Source organism: Chiroxiphia lanceolata, chromosome 8 (assembly GCF_009829145.1).
Source record: "Chiroxiphia lanceolata isolate bChiLan1 chromosome 8, bChiLan1.pri, whole genome shotgun sequence".
Classification (NCBI taxonomy): Eukaryota; Metazoa; Chordata; class Aves; order Passeriformes; family Pipridae; genus Chiroxiphia; species Chiroxiphia lanceolata.
This window is the reverse complement of record NC_045644.1, coordinates 18,574,638-18,587,338: the sequence shown is the minus strand read 5'-3', so window position 1 is coordinate 18,587,338 and position 12,701 is coordinate 18,574,638. Positions and strand designations below refer to the sequence as shown.

The 12,701-nt window shown below is 41.4% G+C and overlaps 1 protein-coding gene across 6 annotated transcripts in view; it reads left to right on the top strand.

The window, feature by feature from the left end:
- Positions 1 to 495: 495 nt before the first annotated feature.
- The window catches only part of C8H10orf71 (chromosome 8 C10orf71 homolog), a 31,464-nt gene continuing 19,258 nt past the window's right edge, over positions 496 to 12,701 (top strand). For 3 of the 6 annotated variants that reach the window (XM_032694817.1, XM_032694816.1, XM_032694815.1), the window contains exon 1: positions 9,293 to 9,572. The gene's annotated coding sequence lies outside the window, so the exon portion shown is untranslated. Of the gene's footprint in view, positions 558 to 9,281; positions 9,573 to 12,701 lie in introns of those variants that run through there. The other 3 variants (XM_032694819.1, XM_032694820.1, XR_004358267.1) reach the window with 3 other exon arrangements.

Here is a 12,701-nt window from a genome sequence, read left to right as displayed (position 1 = left end):
GAGAAGAATGAGGTAGAGGTGAATTTTTCACTTGGTGAAAGAGAGTTGAACTGTAACTACTCATTCCTCTTGCTGCTTCCAGGCGGAGAGCTGCTGTAGCGGGGCCAAGCCATGGCCACCCTCTCCTCCATCCCCCAATCCTTGTGCTCAGCACACCAAGAGCTGAGGACATGCACTTTTTCCCGGGCTGTCAAATGACCAGTGAAAGGAAACAGACTTCAATGCTCATTTAACTGGAAAACAGCACCTGTCTTTTTAGGCGAAGGCAGTGTTTGCTTGTCACTCCTGTCAGCAGCATGGGCTCTGCCTGGAAGGCCCTTTAGGCACCTGATGGTGTTAGGGGGAGCTGTGAGGTCGTGCTGCAGCACCCGCAGCTCTGGCAGGCCCTGGGGCAAGCGAAGGGGGGTTTGGTGTCAGCCCTGGGGCATCGTTGCCAGCACCACTCAGCACCCTCTGCTCCCTCCAGACACTCTGGCCCGGCCATCTCACAGTCTTCTGCCCACGGCAGGGGAAGGAGGGCATCGGTTCGGGCAGATTTTCCCTATGGAGACAACTGGGTATGTATCTCTTTAGTTCAACTTTCTGGGTGAAACGCTGTTTCCTCACTGATTTTGAACCTTTTGCTTATATGAGCTTGTTGCTGGTGAGGTATGGCACCCTGTCTTGCTCGAATTTGCCAGAGGTTTAAGAGAAAGGGAGCTGAGATGGCCAGTTTAAACTTGTAAAAGGCCAGCACTGGGTGTGATAGATTTTGTCCACTGGATCTCACTTTCTTGCTCATACAGGATATTTTGTACTAGAGCATTTCTCTCTCGCACATCACTGATTATGAACTATTCATGCATCCAATACTGAAGCAAGCATTCTTAAGTGTCTCTGTCCCTTGAGGGTGAATTGTTGCATTCCTGTGCCCCCCAATAGTAATAAATATCTTCTATTTATAGAGCATCAAAGTTTCCCAAAGAACCACCTTTGGGATGGAACATACTAACAGTTAGTGCATAGAAACCCTAGACAACAACTTAAGACATATGAATGTATCCACTTGAAGCTGAAAATGAGATTTCATTTGGCAGGAGATAATTGCAAAAGTTATTAATTATTATTGTTGTTCTTTATGCAGCTCTAGACTAAAGAGCAATAGGCACTTTTAAAATACTACCAACAGTTAGACGAAAGCACAAAGGCATTATGATCATACCATAGTAATTTGCAGAAGGCAGAATGTGCTACTAAAAATCCTGCCTTGGAGGTTTTCCCATCTAGGACTCAGCATAAGCTGATGAATAGTCCATAATACCAGAAAAGGAGAAAGCTAGCTTTTCTGTAGGTTCCCAGTGTAACTTGAGCATATAGTTCAGTTGCTCTAAAGCTAACAACATGTCTACAAAGTGTGTTGTAGGTGTTTAAAGGTGAGATCTGGAAAGAATTCCAATAGAAGTATTTGATATGAATCTCTATGTGTTTTGCAGGGTGATTTTATTCAAATGGGCAGTGGTTGTTTTTTTTTTGTCTTAAGCAAAAGCACCATGTGTACATGGGCCTGGATTTACAAATCATCATCTCTAAGCGCAAGAGTAGGTATTTGCTCACTTTGGTACTGGACACAGTGGAAACCCCTAATATAGTGAATGACTCTTAGTAACATCTCATGGACTTAACAAACTAATGTAGCTCAAATAGTAAATATAAGGACTGTGTGATTATATCTGAACTATTTTGTGGAAGCTATGAGTCTGCAAATGATTTTTGAAGGAACTATGAAATTTGCTGACTATAATTTTTTACATTAATGCTAAAATAAATGGTAAAGCTGGGAAAGGTACAAAGGAGAATGTGAATAGGATGCTGGAATCAACCATTCATTAACATATCTAATGTTGAACAGTGTAAAAATATTCTTGTTTAAATGTTTGAATTTTATGCATTTCTATTTACACCACCTGTTCCAGGGTCTCATTAGCATGCCTCCTGTGAGGACATCACAAATTCTGTCTTTGAAGCATTAAGCAAGCAGAGAATGTTCCAGCTCCCAGTCATGTCTGTGGAAGGGTTTCTGTTGACTGGAGCTAGCACAGCTGCATCAGCCAGGCTGCTTCTACACTAAACATCGATTTCAAAAATATCCAGCTTTCATGTGCCACTTTGAAATATCTGAGAGGCTACTGTCCTTCAGCAGAGTTGAAATACTTAAATCAGTGGGACTTGTGATCCCAAATGACATGGATGCTGTTGAAAGTGTTGCCAGTCTAGACATCAAACCTTACCTCTTAGTTCAGGCCTGCCTGCATACACAGTCATTTTCTTAATGGATTTCAGATACACTTTGGAAGTGGGAATTACTGCTGTGTTTGGAAACAGCAATACTTTCTGACACTAACTGAAAGATAGCAATGAAAATGCACTTTGAGTTTACAGTGCTTAAATGCTTCACCCTGTGCTCTGTATTGTGTGTAAACACTTCTGAAATCAAGCAGGATATCTGTATGACTGCCATTATGGATCTGCTTAAAGTCTTGATTTTGCAAATTTGTTTAGTCTTATTCCTAGGAGAAGAGTCCCTAATCTCTGCAGGAAGATAATTAATCATGTACATGTTTGGAACATTAGAATTTTCATCAGTAATAATTTTATTATTGGTTTGTGTTTGGTTTTTTTTCCCTAAAATGCCTTTGTAAAGTTTAAAAGAAGTCAGTTGTGGCTTTTTTGAAAAGACAATAGTTATCTCTTTATTCATTATATTCATTATATTTTTCTTCAAATATTTGACAGCATGAATTTTCTAATGAGTTTAGCAGACTACAAACCTTCAAAAAGTGCCTGAAGGCAGTGGTTTAAATGATCATAATTCAAACCACATGCCTTTTCCTTAATGGAATGAGATTAAAGAATTCCTTTGTTTGCATTTGTCAGTTTATTGATACCAGCCACTTTAGTACATTTGGTACCGTGACCTTCAGTCCCAGGAATCACTTTACTGCTAAGAGTAATCTCTGATTACTTGGGACTCATCTGGTTAATCCTCATTAAGGGGATGTGACATAGTTTTTAGGCCTACAGGATTCCTAGGGGGCTCTCTGATGCTGTCTTCCTATCTACCTCACATATCTCACTGACCCTACTTTCTAAGTGCAGCTACAGGGAAAGTGTGAAAATCCATCTCTAGTTGCCCAGTCCACTAGCCAGATTTTTCCAAGGACGTTTTGGCCAGGTCCGTGTGTGTCAGCCAGCCCGGGTGTACTGCATGTGGAGGAGCTGGGACTGATTCCTGCAGCGAAGCAGCACAACCAAGTTCTGTTTCTGATTGCCCTATTTCTGTTTCCTCACTTTTCTGCAGCAGTTGCTTTCTGTTCCTCATTTGGCTCCTTTCTTCACAGTCATTATTTAGCACTGTTCTACAGAGAAGCATATTTGCTATCTTTCAGACCAGGTTTTTAGCTGCTCTTGGCCTTCCTGTGTTTGCGCAAATTCCTCCCACTAACACTGATAATCTCACTGCTTGTTAATCTTCCATTCCTGACATTCAGCAAAACCTTGAACAATTACACATTGGCTTTTTCTGAAAGGCTGGGCATAAACTCTAGTTCCCTCTCTAGTGCTTTCTGGTTTACTGAATGCCAGTTTTAGATTGCTTACTTTTCTTAAATATGACAAAGTCATATCTCTTTAGAAAGATGGTGTTATAATTACTTGGATTACTGGAATGCGAAAAAGGCAAATAGCTACGTTGCTTCTTGCAGTTAATGGGTGTGCTCTGATCTGCTGGTGGACTGGAAGCAGGTTAGGCAATTGTGTTTGCTGTGGCTTGAATACTCATGATAGCTGTTTTTCTGCCAAGACACGCAAAACTGAAATATTTTTCAAAACCTTCATGGTTTCCAGCAATCCTTTCCTGAGAAGGCTTCTGAGCTAGAAATAAAGTTGGTTTGAGAAGGAGGAAATGCAAATTTAAATTTCTTCCCTGTCTGATTCACATCTGGGCTGAAATCTTTCTCCGAAGCCGAGCTGGTCTCCCCTCACTGCCCACTGGTGCTCCAGTACAAAACCATGCAGGAAAACATTTTGCACCCCAGTATCTTCTGAACACATTTGCAGGACCCCGAGTTTTTGAGATAATGCAGGTATGTTTTGAAACTTCATTGACTGCTGAGGAATAAAATGATCATATTTTCTTCTGCTGTGCTTCACTCCTTCCTCTTCTTGGCCCACAGCAAGCGTATTCTACAAACCACAAAATGAAAACTCATGTAATTCAGGCAAACCCATTGGCTTATGACAAGTTTTAATGTTTTATTTCTCTCTTTACCTTTCCTCACCCAGAGATAAGCACACGTTTGAACCGCAGCTACCTCTGCAGTACCAGCTGTACTGCAGCATAACACAACTTCCTCTTGTAATGCAGCGTACCACAACTTCCTCTTGTAAAACACTGGCATTTTCCAGCATCTGGAGGGAGTCAGTCCTGCACAGACTGCTCAAACCCCATCTCTCAGTTGTGAAGGAACCTGGCACATGATAGGGACAGTGGTTCTGTGGAAACTTCCATGGAAAATCATCCAGTGTGTTGCGTGAAATGTAAAATATCGCATGAAATCTGGAGGGGATGTGGGGGGTAGGAACAAAAATCATACTGTCTGGTTCACCTTGTCTGTAGTGGGGTGATAGAGTGCAAAGGACTCTGAGAACAGCCATGTGACACCTCTGGATTGACTAGACTTCTGGCTGCCTGGGCTCTCATACGATCCCCCTAAAAATAGCACCTTATGCTTCCCATCGTGGGTTTCCAGCTATTTTAATTAGCCTGTGGTCTCCAGTTTTCACTTTGTGATTCGTAAATTGGAAATATTTACGCTAGGCCAGTAACTCCACATTCTTCCAACCTCTCCTTAAACTAGATGGATTACAGCTATGTTTATAAATTACCTAATGCATCTGTCCTAATCTCTCTAAATGCTGCTGGCTTCGACATAATAATGGGAACTAATTTTTAGATCACTCAGACTACTTACAGGTTTTTTTGCCTCGTCTGATATGTCGCAAGTGGGCTCATTTCTTAACCTTTGGTTGAAAGAGTGGTTCATTGAGTGTCCTGGGACAGGCTGAACTTTTTCTGCAAATGGCAAAGTGCTGTCAGTTTCTGCTGACAATTCCTGATGAGAAGGGAAAGATTTCCAAGGTAAATCAGATCTCAGATGGCAGAGGTACCTAACATGTTTTTGGCTATCTTAGCACAATCCCTTTGAAAAATGGGCCCAGGTAGAACATTCCTTTGCAGGATTAATCGCTTACTTGTAGAATAATTTAGTCCTCTTCTGGTGTTTTGCATGTCCCGTAGTAAGTTTCTTTTCTACCACAGCTGTCTTCCACTCTTTGCAGAGTGTTTAATAGTGAAACAATTATACAAAAGCATATTTTTGGGGTTCTGCAGATGTGATTGCAGTATGTGGGATAGCTGTGTTACTGGCAAAAGCATGACTGCTCCTGACTGAAAAGTCAGTTTGATTATGGGGAAAATAAGTAGGATGAGTTTGTGACTGACATCCTTGCCAAAACTGTCACTGAGGCTGTGTTTTTAGGGTCCTTCTAATCTGTATTCTGTTCTGGTGCAATGGCCAGGCACCTCCCAGAGTTTCGGGATGAGTGTTCAGAGCTGGAATCCAGACAAGTCATTTCTGAGTCAGCTGAGTCTGGGTGCTATTGATGGCACAGCAGCAGGGAGAGGAGATCAGGAGATTAGAAATTCTTTTAAAATTGATTTTAATGTCTTATTCACAAATGGACAAAAAGTTGGTGGAACCAATGTCTGCCAGTGATCATAATGCAATCAAAGCTGAAATGTAGCAAAGTTGGTTGGTTTCATAAGAAATCTGAGTTCAGAGAAGAAACATAGCAATTCTTTTTAAGAAATAATATCTTTTACTCTTTCTGAGGGCAGGATGAAAATAATTTTGATATTGTATTATATTAAATACCATATTATAAAATTATTATGAAAGATTAAATTAAGGAAATATTTCTTTTTCTTGAACTATTCTGAAATTTATTCCAGAGCTTCCTTTTACAGAGACTTTTTACTTTGCTAGGCTTCATTCAAAGCTTCAGTAAGGACAAATAGAAAAAACTTCTCTCCTTGTCAGAGCTCTAGGAGTCCCTGGAGCTGGGACTGACAAACTCCGGCTACTGACAAAGTTTGAACCCTAAGGAGTAGGGTTGAACCCTGGAGAGAGGTTGTGGATGAGTCCTACCCTGGTCTCATTGCACATATTCTGCACAAGGGGTGGATAAGTAGCCCTTCCAGTAAGGTAGAGAAATGGCCCCAAGGGAAGAGGCTGTAGGACTGCTAATGGTTCTCAGGTACTGGGGACCTTTCTTTCTTCACCTACATCTCAGCTGGGTTTGTCAGGACAGAAACTGGTTCAAACCAGGATGTGTAAGGGGCTGGGCCCAGAAGAGGACACAGAGAGAGAGGAGAAATATCTCAGAGATCTACCTGTCATTTCTTCTAATACCAGGTGCAAAACAGCCTGTGTTGGCTAACAGAAGGTGCTTAGCAGAAAATGCAGCCTTGATCTTGTTCCCCTTTGTGAGAGAAAATGCCTATAAGCAATACTTCCTTGCTTCACTGCCTTTGTTTGGCTGATACGACCCTGAGGCTGCTCTGTCCAGCCAATGTTCTACACTCATCTGTCCAGTGCCCAGAGATCAAGTTATTCCACTCATTGTGATAATAGTCAACAAATCATTCAATCTGTAGCTGCCAGGTAAGAATTGAACCTGCATTCCTCGGCTGGACAAAAAGTGCTGTAAGCAAACAACTGAGAACTCAATATAGTCCTATTGCTCTCATGGGTTTCTAAATAGACCTCTTGCTTGTTAGTGCCATGAGAATTGTAAACATTTACTTTCTACCACCAAAACAGTTTGATGTTTGCATTTTCCTAAGCCAGGGTGATGTTTTCATTTCTGTTTATAATCAGTTCCACTTTTTGCTTTCCATATACCAGCAACTTTTCACATGTGATTCGTGCATTGACCCCTTGGGGTCTGCATACTGCTACTCTGGGATTTGCAACTAAGGTAACAAAGGAAAAAAACCTGTCTCTTTCAGTAGGGCAGAGCTCCATTTATTTCCCTGGAGAAAGTGTTCAGGGATGGCAGACAAGTCAGAAAAAGCTGAAAGCTACTCCTCTTGCATAAGGCTCACATGTCTGTATTCTCAGCATTGCCAAGCATACAAAGTTTCAAGTGTGTGTGTATGTGTGAAAGATGCATTCATTATACATACATACATACATACATTTTCCATTGACGTATTTGTGGAATTTGCATACTCTTTTCATATAGATTTAAAATTTCAGTCTAAATTGCTGTCTACGAAAGTTCAGTGTGATCTGTTGTTGCTCTACACTCACTGAATGGAAGCAGCAGGAATTTTTGCTTTGTAAATTTCCTGGGAGCAGGATAACAACATCTAAGTTCCGCTGGGTCATGTTTGCTGTGCATTATTCAGTAATTTTCCCCAGAAGTGGCTTTATTTTAATGACAGGCCATCTGATCCCAGAGTCTCATCTGAGCACTGAATTTGCAAGTATATATCTTTATTATCACCATATTTGAGTAAGGCTATCCCAAGATTTGAGTACTTTCAAAGCTGCAGTCTGTGAAGCACATTCATCATGATGAATGGTGTTAATCCCAGCTGCTTTCATGTGAGAGGCTTGTTTTGGATTTACCGAACAATCAACCACCCTTCCTGCACTAGCAGTTACAATTTCCATGGGGTCTTTCTAGTTGTGATTCAGTTCTAAGCAGTTCACAAGTTCACGGGCTTATAGAAAGCAGGGCTATACCTGCCTCACTTCATAGACAGCAAGGATGGGTTTATTTTTAGCACAAGTATTCCAGAAATACATTCCACTCCTCTTCAGAAACGTGTGGGAGAGATAGGCACATATACAGACAGTTTTGCCTACATCAGTGGTAGTGGGTGCCTGAAAACTACTTTTGCACTGTCTGTTTTAATCCCAAACTTGGTTTTTTTCAGTATGCACCTGCTTTCTCCAACATCTGAGTTCATAGGTGCTGTGACTCATGATACACCAGACCTTTGTGCATAAGTACTCTTACAGGTGGAGGACATGGGAAACTGTTGGAACCGTGTAGTTCCAGGCCAGAACTTAGCAGAAGTGCCCTGATGTTTGGCAAGACCAGCATTCAGCTTGGACTGTGTTAGAAGAAACACTGGAGCACCAAAAGCCCAGACCAGGAGTTTAGGGGAATGGTCTTCGTAAAATCTTCCTGCTGGTAGCTAAATTGAACAATACACTTCTCTCAGGTGGGGAATTCAAAGCTGAAGATTGCTTTGGAGAAGGCAGATCATTGTCACTCCAAGGAGGGATGGGCCTGGGCTGCTCTTGGATCTCAGGGACAATTAGTTCATCACAAGCGTCCTGGTGCTTGGAGAGTCTCAGGCAGCAGCTACTGTGTGGTTGTTACCTTGTTCATGCTGTAGCAATGTAATTAGCAGCCCTTTTTAAAATGTAAATGACACTGGGCTCATGTGGAGTCCTGCTCTGTCATGGAAGCAGGAGTTGGGCTGTAATCACAGGAGATCCTGCTTCTTATTTTGCTACAGGCTGTGGTTCAAGTCCAATGTGATGCCGAGCCTCAATAGAGTCTCATGACTTCAGTAAGGAGCTGTATGTACCACTTGGCCCAAGGTGCAATCCATTGTTTAGATCTGCAGTACAAAAACTTAGCTTGTTGACTTCATGGCATATTTCCCCTATTATTCAACATCCTATTGCAGTGTGCCAAATGAAACCCAATGCCAGCATGTATCTCCCAGGAGTATGGCTGATCTTGTTTGCTTTGGAAGGACTGTGGAATGGGGTCCTTACTCCAAGAACACCGGCTACATTTGTCCAGCCTTGATGATGAAATGAGCTATTTATGAAAAAGCACCCATAAGACAGTAATGTGTTGCTTGTGTGCAGACTTACACAGTATTTTTAGTGGTGACCTTAATAAACACTTTGACTCGCACCTGTAGGCACAAAAATGCAGTGCTCTGAGGTTTGATTCATTGGCAGTAGTGAGCCAATTGCACAGCACTGCTTTCTGTATTAGTTATCTCTGAAGCATTACCAGTGGCGAATCTGAGTGTAAAAATAGCTGATGACTGTTTGTTTCATCTGTCTGTTACTTGACACCGCATGGTTATTCCAATACGTATGTTTGCCTCTTCCCCACCATGATCTCCGTTTGGTTTCCCCTTGCCTGATAACTATTTAAATACATTTTACTAACTTCGGATTCCTTGCTCATTTCACTTCACCTGGCTGGGCAGGTCTGCGAGGGCTCAAGGGTTAGCTCCTCCACTTTTGCTGTTTTATTTATTTTTCAGTCATCATTTTTATTAAGATAACCATGTTCAGAAGAAGAGTCGGACACACATAAATAATGGGAAGTGCTAATAGTAAGCAGGTTACTGTAAAACTTGCTGGGGCTTTGACTTAAGGGAAGAAAGTGCAGCCCTGCACTATCCCTATCAGGAAGCTGGAGCACAGAAGGTAAGAGAGAAGCATATGGATGTTTTTAAAACAGGGAAATTGTTAAGGAATGGTGGTTTCTGAGCATGTGAATGTGTGTGCACTCAAGGATCAGTTGTGTGATTGATCAGGTAAGAGAAATGAAACAGCATTTAAATATTTTCTTTGGTGATTAGAGTTGGAAAGTCCTTTCGTTTTGTCCAGCTTTTTTCTGCTCTGAGAAATGCAAAATTGTCTCTGAAAGTTTGTGCGTGGAAAGATTTGTATGCAGTGATTACTGTTTATGACATATAATTATTTTATAAAGGGGCATGATCTTCTTAAAAGACCACTAAATTGCTATGAAGCTCCATTTAATTGTCTGGTGCATTGTTCTGTAAGTAACTTTAAGCAAATACATTAATTGTATTTTCCAGATGATTACTGCCTACAGATAAGCTACTTTTAAAAACTTTTGTGATTTGTATAGGGGTCTGAGGCATTTTTGTTTTCTTTTTTGGAATAAATAGGAATAAAATAATTTAAATATTTTATAGAAAGCAGTTAGTATACTACAGAATCTGAAAAAGTAAAATAATTCAAATACTTAGTCAGTGCTAAGAGGCCACTATAAATGACTGTGACTATGACTTGTATCCAATTTTAATCGCTGGAAAATTTCTTAAATGGCATAAGCTTTTCTGCCTCCAGTTGTTGCAGAACTTAATCTCTATCCCAAGGAACTGGATTTTATTAGCCTAGCTGCAGAACTGAGAAGCAAAATAAGAACAGAAATAATTAAAATTGAGCTCGAGAAGACAAACTGGTTATGCTTTTTTAAATGGCCTGTGAACAGGCAACGTGATTAAATCTGAGTAAGGAAAAGTTTTGCAGCAAAAGACCAAAGCAATTGGTTCACACTGACCAGTACAGTACCAGCTATAGGCCTCCTCAGTGGTCCTCTGACATTGCTGGGGAGAAGGAAAAGTGAGAAGAGATAAGGACAAATAAGCTTTCTGGGCAGGATCAAAGGCTATGGCTCTCTACCTTCACTTCTTCGAGGAACTGTCTGTGTGAAAAGCAAATGCTCTCAGTTAAATGCTTGAAGGATGAGGTCTGTGACAAATCCTAACAAGTAAAAGATTCCCCGTACATTGGAGCCCCAAACCAGCTACGTTTCTCCATCCTTCCACGCTTGTCACTAGGAAGGTATTTATATACATATTATCAACTTAGTTACCAAAACAGTTGTAACAGGGCGCCTCTGGTGAACTCGAAACCACAGCTGGGTAGAGGTATGCAGGTGTAATTGCACCCCAGCACTGCAAACCAAAAGCACACAGAAATTTTGCTCTGTAGCCCCTTATTCCTACCCGCTTCTCTGAAATGCTTGTCTTGCTTGTATTTGCATTACTAGAGGTGTGCAAAATGTCCATGAAAATGTATATCCCTCCAAGATCAGGGAAAAAGCCAACTAACCCTGTGAACCATGTTGGGAGAAAATACCACGCATCCATAATCAGTCTTTCTGTTCTTTAGTCCAGCTGAGTTTACAGACACGGAAACTTGCTGGCAGAGGCAAAATCTGCAAATGGTTTTTAGCTGCAGGCTTCACTGTGCTGACTTGCCTGCAGCCAGGGTGCCAGGTCACACAGAGCTTTGTCTACTATAAGCAAATGGGTGAGTTCATTGCTTTTAGAGGTAGCGTGCATTGCTTGAGGTAGTGTCACATTTTGGGATCATGTGTCTGTGAGCCAGCTGACAGGTGTGTGGGGAAAACAACCAAAGTGGGAGCTGTGTGTGTACACTGGTAGGGAAACTTTACCCTTGAGAAAAGGTTGATCCTCTTCAATCAAGCCTGCATATGTTTTTGGACGGGTCAGTGATTGCTTACACATATATATCTAAAGTTGTGTGTGTGTATATATATATGTATATATGTATGTATGTATGTATATTTGTGTGTGCATGTCAAGCTTGCTGTTTTGTGACTGTCTTGGTGCTTGCCAGGTTTTTATGGCTCTCAAGTGTGTGTGGTGGGAGAGACTGCCACCAAGACCCCTGTCCTTTACCAGCCTCAGAGAAACTGAGGAGCACCGAAGCCGTAAGAGGACAACCCTTACACAGAAGTAAGGTTTCCTCTCCCTTGGGTTTCCCTGCCAAATGACCCTTTTTGGACAGGAATAAAAAGCAGATATTTAATTGCTGTCCTAGGTTTCTTTATCATCCATCTCCTGTGCTTGCAAATAACAATATACAAGAAGGCAGTAGCTAGTAATGATTAGTCTAAATCATCTGGTAACAGTCAGACCAATCTTTTTATGACCCAAGCAGGTCAAATAGGGATGCATCTTTATTTTCAGCCTCTCACATATCTACATCCCATTAATTTCAAGGATGCTTTCCCTGTTACTTATACACTATGCCAAAGGCTGTTTTGGGGGGGACTATCATAGGACTATGACAGTCAGGTACACAAAGGGTACCTAATTCATACTTTCCATTTGGAAAAGATAGATATTAAAATCTCTGCAATTTTTTGAAGAATCTCTAAAAGGCATGGATGTGGTAAATATTTGGCTACATCTTAACATGCGAAGTCAGCAAAGAGTAGTGTCCAGCAGTTTGCAGCTTCTGCAGGTCCATAGTCTCAGATGGGCCTATATCATCTTTACTTGGATCAGACATAAGCTCTCATACCTTAAGGCCAGCTTGGCCTGCCTGTCAGCTTCATTATAGACCCATGTACAATTTCGCATGCTTCTGATGGCTTTTGTTCTGTTGATACTTAGTTCATGTGTCCCTCTCATCCTTTAGATGTTTTCAGAGCACAGAGCTCTGCTGTGCAGAAACTGGATGCTGGCACAGAAGAAAAAACATACTCAGAGGGAACTGACCCCTGCAAGCTGCACCCAGGGTTTGTGCTGAGGCAGTGGGGCAGGATTACTTATCATGATGTTGTTGTTCACTGAAACTCTTTGTTTTGACTGATCTACTTTGAAGTAGTGACATTAGGACTTGGTCTGTTTCTCCAAAACTGAGAAATTATTCTTTGCCCATGCTTGTGAACTGAATGAAGCCATAGATAAGTAGCTAGAATTGCCACTTTGGTTATGTGGGAAAACTGAGGAGAAGGGCTGGGGAAGAAGTAGTTGGTGATAGCACTGGCCT